Source organism: Sceloporus occidentalis, unplaced genomic scaffold (assembly GCF_023333645.1).
Source record: "Sceloporus occidentalis isolate IW3139 unplaced genomic scaffold, rSceOcc1.0.p SCAF_18, whole genome shotgun sequence".
In the NCBI taxonomy this organism is placed as follows: domain Eukaryota; kingdom Metazoa; phylum Chordata; class Lepidosauria; order Squamata; family Phrynosomatidae; genus Sceloporus; species Sceloporus occidentalis.
Window position 1 is genome coordinate 15,207,373 of NW_028316998.1, and position 17,311 is coordinate 15,224,683.

Here is a 17,311-nt window from a genome sequence, read left to right on the forward strand (position 1 = left end):
TCTCTACGAGTGGAGAGGTGTCTTGCCAGGCCCACTTTCTGCTCAATAAAGGATGTCTAGGACTAGCCCCACTCTTATCTGTAACCAGCCAGACCACTTCATAAAGCCACTGGACAGAACTCCTGGTAGTCTACACTGAGAAGTTCCCAAGTATTTTCAAGACCTCAAAAATGTTGAAAATGTAAATCAAAGATCAGCAGTGGTGAGTGGTGTTGCACAAAAAGAGATTATTTATAGCTACAAATATCTTCAAAAATTTTTTTAGAAATCTTTCCCAAGATGTTCACATGTACCTACATTTAATGCAGCATTCTCTTTTAAGATAATTATTTGGACCTTTTTAGTCTAAGAGATTTAAACAAACATACATACACTGATTGATGTTATCTCCAGGTCAATGTTTCATGTTTATTGAGTTAATTGGAGTATGCCTTTGTTTAACTACCTGCGTTAATGAGAAAGAGAACATGCCCTTGGCTTTACTTATGGCATAGACACAAAGGAAAGACAAGACCCTAATGCAACATGGGATTCAGTTTCACTTAGTAATCTATGGCCTTATATCATCACACGCAGTGTTTGCTTTCCTTAAGCTGGTTTATTTACATTTCACCTCTGCTTGTTTACACGCAGGAATGCTAAGAAAAATAACGCAGCTGACACATTTATCACATTAAAATTCTACGCTTGAAAATGCTTTTGATCAGCTCAACTGGCCAAACATGGTACGTTTTGGTTTCCCTAGGGAGTTTATCTCTACACTTATGTGTCTTTAGGTGAACCTGGGTTTCTTATCTGATCCAATTAGAATTTAAAATAGGACTTTATGTTGGCTCTAGAAGCTCTAGCAGTTAACATTAGAGAATTATATATATGATTTCCCTACTGGGAGTTAACTATCATCAATATTATCGTTATTATTCTTTATTTATTAAGCAGTGATATATCCTCTATTAGGTGTAAGAGTATTTATTTTCTTACTGTAGGTCAGTCATTGAAGAAGCATCTTAATACATGTATCTGCAATCAGTGGTGTTGCAATGCATCATGTAAAACTACAGCAGTCTGGGGATGCTAACTTAATACTGTAACCAAATAGAGAGCTATAAGAGAGTCATTCTGAGCAGCTGTGTTTGTTTCTGTTTTCAACAGACTGACCTTCCAATGATCTGCTTTAATATCTTCACCTGTTCAAAAGAAATACAGTTTTGGCATTAAGCAAATATTATACTTTTATATACCTATATATATATCTATATATATATCTATATCTATATATATATATATATATAATTCAGCCACAACATTCTTTGAGTCATATGAGCAACATTCATCCTAATTTAATGCACCAGACAAAAATCAACCGACCTAAACAATAGTGTCTTATGAAGGATCAATACCACTGAGCGTCTTTTGGAAGAAATATTCAGCAGGCCGTGCATAATGCACACTTTTGTTAAGGAGACGGCTTTCAGGAACTCTTACGGACTTAACTATTCATTACAGGCAGCCAAGAAAGCTCTTTTTGCAGCACAAAAAGTCTCATTAAGTTTATACTTTCATGATGGATTGTGAAATCAGGGAGTTAAAACTGCAACCAGCCTACCAGCTGTCACCAGTGGTTATTAGATGCTCTTTTGTTATTTTAAAGCAGATCTGCCATGGTGGGTGTTAAATGTATATAAAGAATCCCCATCAAATGGTAAATTTTCATATTATTCTCGAAATTGTTTTTCAAATGGCATTTTCTCCAGTATTCTAAACAGAAGAAATCGGACTATTTTGCCTTAAGTAGAATATATAAAGCAGGACAAAGCAGGTTGTGGATTCCCGTCAGGAGATGACTGACATTACAGTATTATAGTGCTACATAGACATGTGTTTGACAATAATTATATATATCATTTATATGGCTTTATTTTTGTTGAATAAATCATGACACGGTGTAATATGTCAGGTGTTGTTCACCTGAGGTGGTAGTAACCTAATTTTAAACGTGCTAAGGAACAGATGATTGTTGTTAAGTCCTGATATGTAAAACCACATAATTCAAAGAGGGTGTACTTTCTTTTTCACATATACTCATTAGAACATGGTTTCAATATCTCCATGGAGACAATAAATAAGCCTACACATGCTTCTCAAGAAATGTATAACATGCCATGGTAAGCATGAAAAAAACATTATACAACCTTCACAAGTTCTAATGATGGTTTGAAAACATTTCCATGATTAAGATCTTGGTGCTGAAAACATTTAGGGCATGTACATCACAATGAAAAATGCTTTCCACAGTTTGCAGACTACCCATACAACGTACACACTGATGGAATTTTAGGGCTTGGTCTTTTAAAAAGAAAATATTAAAAACAATGGAAAAAAATAAAATGAGAACTCTAAGGAGCACTCAGCTTATTAAAAGAATGTTGTACAAGAAATGTATTATATATTCTCGTGTAATGTAATATAGATGGTCATATAAACACTCATAGATTCTGGCCACACGGTTGCTCCCGCCACAAGGTTGTACCATTTTTCTTGAAGAATCCCCATCTCTGTTTAACCTCAGAATGGATCAACTAAAACAAATTTAAAGGTGAGTGGAATATTTCGGCTAACTGACTTGCCTATGCGTCAAGAGGTGGCAACTCAAGTGAATTGACTGCGCATAGTATATAGTTAACATAGGAAGATTTTTTAACCTCTTAACTACTTTAGGACGTATTATAACTTCGTAAGGAGCATTGTGTTGTAGGTGACCATGAGGAGTTAAAAATTCATTCCTTGGTTGAGAATTTTATTATATTTTTAAACATTAAAGTTCTATCTGTTCTTTTGAAAAAAAAAAAAAGTAGGAAAAAAATAAAAAGAGGTATCATTGTGAACAAAAGTACAATATAAAGGCAAAAAAGCTTCAGTCGCTTGGCTGAGAAAATCCCCCCACAAAAAGGTATAGATTTAATTATGCACTATGCAGGGCCAGTTCAAGCTTTCTCGCAGGATAAGCCTACTGGGGTTGGCCAATCGCAATAAATAGTGAGGTTAGTGGGCAAAAATGTTTAAGACATCTGCATTTTCCCAGGTTAGTAAGTACACTTATTTTTTATTACCCACAAGTTAGTTTTACCACTCCTCTTTTAATAATGCTTGGTTGCTTTAAAAATTAGGTATATAATATAAGAATAGCAATATCTCCTCCTTAAGAATGAAAGTCTTAACCTGAAAACACTAAAATCTCCATGAAGAGAAAGGAACAATGAACCTTTGAAACAAGAACCAACTCTTTTCAAAACAGTCTGATTTTACTAGTGCACATAACACCTAAATGGATTTGAGGATCTGGTCTTTTCCTTTTTGTATTCAATAGGTTTCATCATAGCATACTAATATACTTTGTTGGCGCCAGGTATGGTTAAATGCCATAATTACAGCAAGGAAACATAATAGATATTTCTACAAGTATGATACCATTTTAACCTCTGATGCACCCACTTAATGTTATGTTTCTGATGATCAACATCATCATTGTAGGGTTCAGAAAAGATGTAGTTCACAAAACTTTTTTATTTTCCTTTATTTATTGTGGGAGCACAGGTGGATGTCATGTTTTAATGTCCAATCCCTACATGTAAGCAGGGATCTGACAATTCTTCTGCCATGCTGACGACCAGGTCTAACAATGGATCAGCTACCAGCGAGCAGAGAGTTGTTACCATGTTAACTGGCAGTTACACTAAGGTAAGCTTACTGTGCAAAGTTTAGGTTTCCTTTCAAAATAACGAACTAAATAAATGGATTAATGTTTACCTTAATTCATTAATAAGAGCCATTTGTGCTATAAATGTTATTAGTCCGCTGCCTACCAGGCATACATATGTACAGTATTCTCAAATACGAGTTATCGTTGCAGATTGAGGGTAGGTAAATGTAAAACATATTCTTTACAATTTCATCATAGTAAATGACCCCAGGCCGGCAACATTATGTATTTTTTGTTTAATTGTTTTTTTTATGTTTTACTATAGTTGTATTACAATCAGTTATTTACTCCCATGATAGACGCAGTTCTCAGATAGAAGCTGATATTGGCACAAATTCATTGGTATCTTGGTTCCCAAGTAATCCACTTATAGTTCCGAAAAACAAATACTTTTTTCACTACAAATATCTAGCTACAGTTTGACAAACACTCTGAGCAGATTGGTTCTATTACCCAGCACAGCATTTTTTCTATGTACTGATTATTTTTGTACATTGTGTTCAATGTACACAGAGACAGTTTTTGATTTTTAGGGCTGTAACCAAAGTATGCTCGGATTCTGAAATATACTGGATGTAATGAAAATTATTATGTACAAAACAGAGAATCATATATTATAGTGATATGAATTAAAGAACTTTTTTTTTTATCACCCCTTGGGCTGATGGGGGTTCTTATTTCTTATCTGTGTTTATGGTAGTGTCTCCCCTGAATGTATAATAGATTGTAAAATAATATCTGAATAATATAGTTCTTTTTAATATACCTATTGTAAGTACATTTCTATTGAAAGGGCTCAGTACACAATATCCTTTGCAGTGGATTTGATCTGATCCGTAATCTACGTGATAAGGTTTGTTAACTAAGGATTATCAGGGAGGGGAGATACGTGTGTATGCTACAGTATGTTGGTAAATTGTGTCACATAGATTTAATATCCAGATATAATTGCTTTCCAGTGGGATTAGGTGTTTGTCGATATAAAATGCCATGAATATTATTTAATCTATTTAAACTTGTTTATAAAACAATACTGTAGATCCTTACCATTGATAAAGATGTATAGCACCGAAACATTGGGGACAATTTCACATTGGTCTCTGCATGTTTTTTATAATTCAAGCTGATGTCTCTTGTATTTGTTATATAGCTGCACTATTTTGTATGGTGTGCAGATTATCTCCTGCCTGTGCTTGCATGATATATTCAATGGGGTTCCAGGGAGGTTATAACAAGATCCTCATGTACATGCTTGGAAAACGCTCCTATTGATTGGTAGTATTTTCCTGGCACTAATTGGCACTAATTGAAAGGTAAACGTCACCTGGCTTATTATGATTTAAAGTTGCACCCCAGTATGTCTATATTTTTAATCCCTTTACCATGGATTGGAACCCCTCAAACCATCTAAAAGTATTGGTACCACATGTTTGGCAACCTACATACGTGGAACATCTCCAAAAATCTATTGGTTTTTATTAGATTAATTATTTCTCTTTTTCCCCAGAAAACGATTTGATTTTTAGGTAGTATATCTCATAAAATCAAATCTTTATCTTTGAAATCTTTATACAATGCTTTCAAATAACTATTGTATTATAAAACAATAGGGATACTAAATCTCTAATTTTGTTTTCCTTTTTTCTTCCATTGTGTTAAAAGATTCTTCTTATTTTTAAAATATATAACCAAAACTATTACCTACACCCAATGTATCTATACTACATGATGTGTACAATTGACTATCACACCTATATGAGCTTGTTGGAGATCCCATTCAAACACCACGGGCATTAATATGGAATGCTCCCCTCCCTTTGTGGCTATGACAGCCTTCAGTCTTCTGGTAAAGTCACTGAGCTCTTCAGTATGAGGCATTCTACTGCCATTGTTTGTTTTTAAGGAGATCACTGCTCATATGCTTTATTTTATACATCTGTTAGCAATGGCTGTGACTGAAACTTAATAATTAGGAGGGGCTGCCATATACTTTTGGTAATATAGTGTATATTAAAACTACCTGCACCCAATTCCTTTTGCATCAAGACAGCCTCACAACAATTAGGTGCGTAGCAGAGGTATTATGAAAAACACTAATCAATTTATCTCTGGCATTATATCCTGCCAAAGATCCTTTAGATTAAGAAATCAACCACGTTCATTGCATTAATTCATATTTAGTGGCCAATACCAGTACAATATATTTTCAGGATGTTATCTAATTGTGGCTCCGCACCACAATTGTAATGACAACAAAAATAATATCAAGTGACAGACACATACCTTACATAATATGTTCATTGTTTGTTTGAAAAGTTCAGCATGATTTAGTTACATATTTACTAAGGCTGAAAAACATCAAGTACACCCAATCCAGTATATCTCTAATTGCATTGATCCAGAAGAACAATAGAAAACAACCTTAAATATAACATTTCTTAATTCCTAAGTGGTTTGGGTCCCAATCAGTGACTTATTCTGGGCTAGGACAGCAGGGGCAGGAGGCAGTCCCTCTTAATGAGCCAGTTACACGAAAGTTCTCCGATCTCCCTAATGGCCTATTAACACAATGGAGGAGCAAAGCGAGCACAGCCCCCATAGGTTCATTAAAGACGCTGAACACCTTTAAGACACAGAGCACCAGGACATCATATCCAAAGGCTTTGCAGTGAGGGTGGTGGCCGAGGTAAATGCTGTTATGTATTTACCTGTTACTGCAATTCCTTCCAAAATCAAGACTTCTCGACTGAGAAAAGTTAACCGGAAGTGATGTATCGCACGGCAGCCATCTTCTATGGCTGCCGCCATTTTGTTGGTGGGATTTTCTCAATCTCCTGTTTGGTGCCAAATTTGAATATTTAAACCCCTGGCTTTTACCCCACAGCACACAATTGTTGTACTAGTGGGCATTATCTTTGTTTTTGGTGTCTTCTTCGTGTTTTTGGACCTTGGCTTGTTTTTTGACCATACTTGACCGCTCCCTGCCTCGACCTCGGCTTTGTTTTGATCTTCCCTTTGGTACCTCGCCGCAGATTTTGATCCTGACCTGGGATTTGTGAGTCTCGCCTGGCTCCTGTAGTTTGCTCCTGATTTCTCCGTGTTGTACCCATTTACTCCCTTGTGATCAGTCAGTGTACCTTCTATCACCCTTCTGGTTTTGATGAAGTGTTCCGGGTGGGCGCAGCAAAGCCCTGGTGGCCATGGAGTACTCTGAGGCCCAACCTACAGAGGAAAAGGGGCTGTCATCTGTGAAAACCCCATCTGGGCACTGACCCGACTTTGCATAGAGGATCCTTTAGGACTTGGCATAACAAATACTTTGTGAGTCCTGTTGGCAATCCCACTACTTTATATGTGATAAACAGAGACTCCCACACTGACGCGGAACCTCAGGGGGTTTACAAACACCCATAAGTACATAACATGTAAACAGTATGCAGGCTGAGGGTTAGGGTCACACTACCTACATGTTCACACTAACACATGGACACAAGGTGGTAACACAGCCATGTTTTCCAGGACATATATACATTTGCCTGCAATGTATGGGATTATTTCACTTTATGTGCTGGTCAGCAACATGTGGAAAGTATAGGAGTCCTATGGCTTATGTGGCAACTGTAGGTGGCAAACAGGCAGTTTTTTGAACATGTCCTTTATGATATAAACCAAGTTCTTCAAAAGCCGTTTGGATTTCATTTTTTAAATGTGGAGGATCACGATATAAATAGAAACACTCCTAATTTTTTTTTACAAACCTTGGCTAGTCTTCCTTCCTTTGCTGACAATTTATGTAATAAAGGTGGAGAAAAAATCATCTGAAATTAAAATCTCTAGTACACCTAATCCCTATTTATCACTTTGCTATTTAGGCTATGGCTTGACAGGAATAGAAAGTTTCGTCCTCCCCTGATGTCATATGCATAGTCATCAGAAATGCATTCTCATAAAAATCCTCTATCCTCCCACGTCATTAGTCTATCCTTTCAGCCCTTTGCAGGTGTTATGTCTAGATGAATACATGGAATGGCTTGCTGGAGTTTCATGAGGCTTTCTCCCCACCTTCATTTCGCTTGTCTCAACGAGCTTGGTGTGCCTAAATATGCTGTGTTTATTGTGAGCTGCACTAGCCTAGTCATAGAGACTGATAAGTAAAGCATTGACTGAAGGGGCTGTACAATCAAGCATGTTTGCCACCCAACACATTGGTAAAAACTGGCTGCTCCTTTTGTCTGACGTCAAGCTGAGTCCTAGTTTCCATGCTCTTCTGTGTCTTACGTCTTTGTGATAGTCACACAAGTATCATCTCACATTGTTTTAAAATGGTGATGATACAATAGCTTTTATTAAAAACGCTGCCAAAAAGGGTACTTTGAGGCGTTTTTCTGACTAAAATAGTAAAATATTTAGTGATTCATTGGGTTATCTAAGTGTTTTGATATATTATATATCAGATACTCACCTGGCAGTTACTGCAAAAAACATTGTATTTCACTTAATGGTTTGAAGGTGCTATTGCAGCAAGAAAATTGATAAATTCTCATAAAGGGAATAGTTCTCATCTAAAGCATTCCTCCCATTACCTGCTATTATTATATATAGAGGTACAACTAACGTGTGGGGCTGTCTATAAGAGGAACCGTCACATTCGACATTTTATAAACAATTTGTTCTTTTCCTTTTCACTTAACAATATGAAAATTGCCTCAGTTATTTTCTGTTGTACTATAGGTGAGAGTTGGATAACTTAAAATAACTGATACTGTATGCATAGATAAAACCAGATATTACTGGGTGAAAACTGGTTTGCAGATCTGGAACCAATTATGGTGTTATCTTAGATTTGACAGTTAACCTGGCAGAACTATGTAAAAATAGACTCTTTTCTAAAAATTATAATTTTTTTGGTTGTGCCATAATGTAAACTATGTGCAAAGTATTTAAAATGTTCCAGTGCAGTTACAGTTTGTATACAGAGATTCAATTATTAATAGTAGCAAAATCCCAGTTATGGCCATTACAGTGTAAAATATTACGTTCTATTTACTAAATTAATAAATGTTAAATTATACGCAATGGGGAGAAATCTGAATCATGCTATCAAAACAGTAAAATATAATGAGTTTTTATACGTATTACCAATTTAGTACAAAATAAAGTATAATAAAGAATCCTCACAAAGCAAACCAATTCCAAAGAACAGTTGACATAATTAGTTTGTTTGTTTTAGTTCTATACAAACATTCCCTGGCAGTGTCAATAATCTTTGATTTTGCCTTTGTAGGATACATTTTTGGGCTATTCTATTTTTCTACTGTGTCACTATTAACAACAGCTTAATTTCATGTTTGAAATAAGTTTGTACTGTATCTTAATAAAAAAAATTTTTACTCAACTACCATACTATACTGTGGTTGTAGAAAAAACTCCAGGGGCCATGTTAACCCAGAGGCGGAAATTCTACAGTATGGCAACAAAATGTTCCGGAATTGTCTTATAACAATTCTTGTCCTACCCATTAACCCATTTTAATTTGCATGGTGCAAGATGGGTATGAATGGCATTCCATAAAAGCCCTCACAATGGCTTACATGCAATAACCTCAAACTGTCTTGCTCTTGTTACTCGGATTTAAATAGAAGTCACCAATCTATTCCTGTTGTACATGAAAATGTTTTTATTCTTTTTCTCCAGATCCTAAAGTTCAGATAAAAGTCAGGTCATTGATTTGAATCATCAAGTATTTCATGTTCCTTGGAAATCTGTCATCGTTGAGTGAAATATTTCATCTTCTAGTTTAAACAAATTGTTCATGTACAAGCAGTTACAAGGTCTTTAAAGCTTTTGTATTTGTAGACCCATTAGAACACATTACAGTTATCAGCATACGTGTTAAAATGTTTGAGGTAAAAAAAAAAAAAAAATCACAAAGCCTTGAAAATCATGTGACAGATATAAACAACCAAGTTTGGGTTATTATTTGGTGTGTTAATTATGCTGATAATGATTTCTTGCACACAGCAATGTATAACTAATAAGTAATTAGTCAGTGTGTTTATAGAGAGGACTGAAGAAACCCCTGATCATTTTAATAACACTTGGAAGTACCACCTAAGAAGTTACTTTCCTTAAAGATATAGTAATAAGCAAATCACGCAAATTAGAATCATTCACCAACTGCCACTCACCACCAGGTTCCACAATAATACCTTCCCATCATCAACTGCCAGAAAAATTTCGATGTACCATAACATGCTTCCTTGCTCCTGTATCTTAATATTGGTGGTGCCTTGTTTTTTCTCATAAGGACTCATGCTTTGGAAAATAATAAAGATATTACTTTCTTGAGTATTTGCATATATTGATAATAATACAATCAATATAAATACAATATTTTGTTCTCGTTCTACTAGATTTTTTTTAAAGAAAGCCAAGACTAAACTTGATAAAAATATTGCAAAGTTTTTAAAACTCAAATTAAGCAATGTGTTCGTTAGAAATGAGTTTTATTTATGTCTGTAAGAATTGCCATCTTAACTACTTAAAGGGAAAGACTCCTTTAGTTATGCAGGTTTTGGTCCACAACAAATTATGTCAGGTAAATACTTTGATGTAATATATCTGCTAGATGTATTCCTAGATGTAATTAATAAAAATTTTACTTCTTCAGCCAGTGACCTACTTCTATGATGTGTTTAGAAGGGAAATATGACTACCTTATCTTGCACCAGGGACCTGTAAAATGAAATAATTAACAGGATGTAACAGCAAAACATAATAAATATATTAAATATATTCAATAGAAACATTTGTTGGGTGTATTATTATTTTCCGGCATTTTCATTGTTGCTTCCTGTGTTGGTTTCCAAGTTAAAGTCTCCTGCCAGAGCTCCACCATCTCCTGGTTTCAAAAGCTGGACATTGTCCATTATTGAGAGGCTTTCAGAGATAACAAATGATTGCAAACTACTAATTGTTTATACATTTCAGTAAACTCATTTGTTAAATCATAACAGTTTACTGTCCATGACAATCACAACCAGGTGCTTCAACAGACTCAACCTTCACAAACACATTGGACTTGTTTTCATAAACCAGCTACACCAGAAATGTGCAAACAGCTTCCTGTCAAAATGTCTTAGATTTATAGACATTTTAGCCCACTTTATGAGACAAGCTAATCTGCGTAAAGCACGTTTTCTAAAAGACTACACCATTTTATGGAGAAATATCCACTTTGGAATGGGAAAAAGACATACAAGTCAATGTCAGGTATTTAGATAAGAAATATGTGCTGAGTAAACACTGTTCTCAAGTCTATGGCATGTTCAGAATTCTTCTGGTTCAGTGGTAGCTCCCAACACAATGGATTAAGCAATCATCTGGGCTTTCAGTATTATGAATTTTATGACACAGAAAAGTTCAAACTGACTTTATGGTATATGATTTCAGTACTCTATTCTTATGAATGAAAATAATTCAACTACCTTATCGTCTGAGAAACCTTAGAGAACCTAGCTAGAATTAATATGTGGCAGTGGCTACATTGACCATGATAATTGTCTAAAGTATCTTTAAATGCTGTAGCATTAACATTACCCTTCACTGGAAATAAGAGGCCTAGCACAATTCCTGAAAAATAGCCTCCACTAAACATTACAGTAGGCACTATGCATTCTGGTAGGTAAGGTTCTCCTAGCATCAGCCAAACTCAGATTTGTCCATCAGGCTTCTAGATAATTGTTCATCACTTCAGATGTTTACACTATTCTAGAGTCCACTGACAGTGTGCTTTCCACCACTCCAGTCGACGCTTGGTACTGTGCATAGTGATCTTCAGTTTGTGCGCAGCTGATTGGCCATGGAAACCCATTTCATGAAGCTTCTGACGCACAGTGCAGGGCAAAAATTTCACAAACTGACTTTTGACAAAGGTGGCATATTTAAATTCACTGAGCTCTTCCGTTTAAACCATTCTACTACCACTGTTTGTCTATAGCCTATGTGCTTCATATTACACACATATTTCAATGGGTGTGGCTGAAACACATACATTCAATAATTAGGAGGGTGTCCACATACTTTTGGTCATATGGCGTATGTATGTGTAGGTATATATATATATATTTCATTATTTCTAGAACTATTTTTGCTTATTTAAAGAGACAGAAAATGTGAGCATGCATTTTCAAAATTGTCTTGAGCTGGCCCAGGTATCCCAAGCAATACCTCAATGGCACACCAGCCTAGCGGTGCACCAGACATACAGTATGTCCTATATATAGGGTGACCACATCGGCCATGTTTTCTAGGACACATATCATTTTTACAAATTACCACCTGCACAGGTAAACTGCTCTCCTTCAATGCATGGGGTATGTAAAATGAATGTGGGAATTACTCAGATACACCCTTCACAAACTGCAGGGCATCATTTTACTTGTGTATGTGAATATTGTATGTATTCTGGAAAACGTGGATGATGCAGCCACCTTTCTTATGTCCAGGAAAGTATAGAAATATTATTTAGGTGAACCTGCTTGCTGCCTTCCATTTGGTGCATTCATCAAACATTTTTCCTAAGTATTTTTTTATGTGACAAACTTTTAGTTAATTATAAAAAAATGTTATTATGCATACTGTCCCCTTCTGTTCATATTACAGTTATGATTATGACTCTCAGAATATATATTTTTTTATTTAGACAATATATCAAGGCCACATAGCATAAACCCATTAATACCACACACTTAATTAGCACAAGTTATCAGAAGTATGTAATGTGAATATACATAACATAAAACAAATAAAAAATAACAATAAAAAGCTTAATGGACTATTTGGCGAGAGACTAAAAGCAACATTTAGAATTCAAAATAAATGTTAGCTTTGTTCCTGCATAGTCTGTTTCATGTACAGCCAGCCTGGAGGATACACTCTCTTAAAATGTCACAGAAAATGTGCTTTACAAAGACAAATGCATGGTGCAGCTGCTTGCTATTTGTAACTGATTAAATCTCCAAAAATCAGTAACAAACAACCCATGCAAGAAATTTCACAACAGTTTGTAACGTCCAAGGACATACTAGTAACTTTTGGCCAACACCACACTGGTAACAATGGTAGCAATAATTCAAAGTTTACAGAAGAAGCTCAAAAAGGTTCCAATAAGAACTGAAGGATTTTGTTTTTAGTAACTCTCTTTCACATGAATTTGCAAGAAGGAAGGGATCTTGTAGTATTGCCCCTATTAGCTCATTTATAGTAGTTTTGACCATGTCATTTACTAGTTCTTCCCTTGTAAAATTTTACTTATCATAATACTAGAGAGTCAGGTAATATTAAACATTAACTAAGACACACTTTTAGACTTGTAATGTAAATTGCCTAGGACTAGTGTATAACAACAGAAGCAAAACAAAGCAGGCAATGTAATGCTGCTGTTATTTAGATTAGTTCTATAGGGATTGTAGAATGGGCCATGCCTATGAGATTAATGCAGGTGTTTTGATCACACAGGAGTGTTGATGTGATCAACCTTTCCATATTCTCATTTCTTTGCTGTCTTGAAGTGGCAACCGTATCTTTAAAAGACAGATCTTTTGGGGTTTATTCACTAAAGGGTGACTTGGCAGGTTGCAGGAGAATTGAGGTTTCAGCTCTCCTATGTTACTATCCATTATGAAGGACAACTCTAGCAGGTTCCTCCAGCATGAAGGCTTGAGCTGTCCCTGTGTAATATATAATTTAATAAGCAAGGAGACTGAACAAATCTCACTGATTTACTATACATTACATAGGCCTAGTCAAGGTCTTCCTGTTGCAGAAGCTTAATCGTAATGGGCCTTCAAAATGCATATTGACGTAAAAGTGATTTTTGTGCTGGGCTTGGCTGAATTGGGTACCCGGAGGACTGTCCCACAGAAGGTCTCCCTCTTTCCTGATCTTTTGAGACCCGACAAGAGTAACATTGGAAAGGCTGTTCTTGATCATGAAACCATGAACACGTATACACGTGCTTCTCTGTATTTTAATAACTGATTCATACAAGTGAAAAGTTTTAATGAATTTTGTTAAGTCTTAGGATTTTCTTAAAATTGGCAGTTCATTATTTGGGGGATTCTTAACCATCCAAACCTATGGGGAAGCAGGAAATAGTTATTAGGTCATGTAGCATGAAATTACTTTTTTTCATACAATTTTCCAATACTTAATGTATTCATGTACATACATTTCATGGAACATTACAGTAAGGTCACTAACTACAATGAAATTAAAACATTAGACCCAAGACATGCTTTTTAAAGTTAAGCTTTTCAATTGAACTAAAATTGACAATAAAGGTTATATGACAACATTATATTACACTGAGATATATGTTGGTTTCCCTGTAATAGAATGCATTTTTAATAGAATGCATTTGTTCTAAGAACCATAAAGTATGTTGGGGAGGAGTATATTAGGCTTTGTAAATGTTATTAGCATAAAGTAATTGAGAGGTGTAAATATGTATACATTTCATTACGTATGAAAAGTTTTGTTTTGGAAGAAAGGAAAGCCAATAAAGTAACTTGCATCATGAAAATGGGAATGAGGTGTGGTGTGTTACATGGTAGCAACATTTAGTATATGAGCGGGGACTGACAAGTTAGTTTAATGCCAACTAAAAGAAAATTGCAAGAACCGAGGCGAGGTGATGAGTGAGGGAATTAGAACAGTGCAAGCACCCTGAGTCAGAAATTAACGTGTACCACATTGTTACATATGTTTTGCAGGTTAAATGGAATGCAAAATATTCTTTGTTGATGTGAATGAGACGTTCATAAAAGAATACAAGAGTAAGATAATTGTCTCAGCCTTGCCAAACTTTAAGTATCAGTAGAAGATCCAAGAAGAGGGAATGCAGTGGGTGTAAATATTAAAAAGAAGGCGAGGGAAGGAGAGATATATTTGAGAATTATTGACAAAAATGTTGTACCACATACAATACTCTATTTGAAACACTGGAATGTTGCCTTAGAACATTCTTTACTTACTGCTGTAAGATTTATGTAAAGTGTTGGAATTGCCTTTCTTTAAGACTATTTGAATGGGGGCATACCCTGTTCCTAGGCCTTGCTTGGAAACAAGCTTACTTGGAACAGCAGTGTAGCTGCAAAGTGTTCTCAACTTCTCATCCAAATTGGACTAATCCTAAGTGGTGACTCATAACCTCCCTTCTGTCATCATCACATGGACTTATCTTCATTCTTAAAACCTTCTCCGCTAAAGTCATTTGAAGGTAGTAACTCCTCACAGATCCCAATCCCGCCACCTATTCTGTCATTCTACTCCTCCTTCTATGCTCAGGGGACACCAACACCAACCTTGGTTCCCCTATTCCTGCTTATTTCTGTCTTCACACCTTTTATAAAAAAGAAAAAACATAAATTGCAATGCTGCCAACCTATCTTCTGCTCATGGCAACCCCACTCCCCCTTGAATGCATATGTGCAATAAACATACTGATGGTTACCAATTTGAAGTGCCCCACTTCTCAAACATCTGCCTTTTTTATAGAACAGAACACACTGCACCAAACCAGTGACCAAAGAGGAGCAGCAACGATCCAATAGTGTCTTAAACTGGATAAAATGCAAAATGTTTAAAATGGAAAGTACGCTTTCACCACAATAATAGAAAAAAGCAGAAAAAACCCTTGGAAATCTTACATTTCCAATAAAAGGGTGAAGCAGGTGTCTTTAAAAATAAAAACCATATGTAAAAAGATGAATATAGTGTAGTACAGTGAAAAACAAATATGTAAATTGTCTTTAAATGCCCACACACTGTATTCTGGGCAAACCAATGCTTAATGGTAAGCTCTCGGTAGGAGGTCTTCAGGCATACTGGCAATCCCTACACTCTGAGGAAGCCCACAATTGATTTAGGGTGAAATGTGTTGATAGCAAATATTGATGGCTTTGCTTTACCCCAAATTGGGTATGTTTTTATACACTTATTTAACTTTGGATACTCCTCCAAGCGTTTCCAGTTGGATCCCAGTGGCTCTACAACAGAGGTGGCCTCCTCAGGCTGGAGTGGACTGACTATTACTACTCACTTAAATGTAAGATACTTATGTATATTGGAATAAATGTTATTTACTGTACATATTTGCCTCTATATATCTATACTTCTATACATCGGTCAGTATTCCTGAAGATCCGTACACCCCCTATCAGTAGCGTACCTAGCGGGGGGCGGTCCGCACCGGGTGCCACTCATCAGGGGGGTGCACCCCTCCAGAGACAGACAGTAATGTCCGCCGCTGGAGGAGAAGGCTCGCAAGGGAGCGGTATCGGAGGTCTTTAACAGACCTCCGGCTCCCTTGAGTGATTTTAAACCGGGTTCAACCCTTGAACCCGGCTTAAAATCACTCAAGGGAGCCGGAGGTCTGTTAAAGACCTCCGATACAGCTCCCTGGCGATCCACGCGGCAACTGCTGCTGTGCGCCGGGGTTTGTTGTCAGATCCCGAGGCACAACACTGAAGCCGCGCCAACCGCCGTCCGTGCCCTCTGACCCGGAAGAAGACAGAAGAAGAGGAGCGAAGAAGACAGAAGAAGAGGAGCGAAGAGGAAGAAAAGGAGCTGACTGCTATAAGAAGAAAAGAGGAAAGGTAGGAAATCATTCAGTGAGAGTGGATTGGTATGTGTGGAATCTGTGGATTGGTATGTGTGGAATCTGTGGATTGGTAAGTGTGGATTGGTAAATGTGTGAGAGTGATGGGTGTTATGCTGTACCATTTCCAATGTCTTTTTCATTATATAATTATGCTCTAAAGTACATCATAACTCCCATCACTCTATACTGTTCCATACAGTGGCAGAGCTGGGAGACAGAGGCCTTGCACCCCCACCGCAGGACTCCTGAAAGGTAAGTGAACTTCAAAGGGGGGAGAGGGTAGATAGGGAGAAGGGAGTGAGACGGGGGGATAGGGGGTAGATAGGGAGAAGGGAGTGAGAAGGGGGCGATAGGGCAGAAGGGGGTGAGAATGGGTAGATAGGGAGAAAGGAGGGTAGCAAGAATATTGAAATAAAGAGTCAGAATGAGAGAGTGAAAATGAATGGATTAATGTGTGGATGAATTGTTTGAATGAGTGAGAGAATTAATGAATTTGTGAGAATGCATCAATGAATATGTGTAATTAATTTGTGTGAAAGAATAAATGATTGTGTGATGAATTGTGTGAATGAAAGTGAATTAGTGAGTGACTGTAAAAGTGTTTGTGTTAATCATAGGTGTATAGATGATTTGTCAAAAAGGCAAAGATGGTATAAGCAGGGTGTTTATGGGACAAAGATGGCACAGGTAGCGTGTTCATGGGACAAAGATGGCGTACACTCGGCTGTTTGGGAACAATGCTGACTCATGCTGGGCTGTTTGGGGGCAAAGATGGCACGTCCTATGTGTGTGTAATTTGGGTGCTGGTCAGGTTCTATGTGGGCAATGTGGACGCTGTTTTTTTTGGAGGGTTATTAAAGAAAGCACTATTATATGTTCAGTAAATG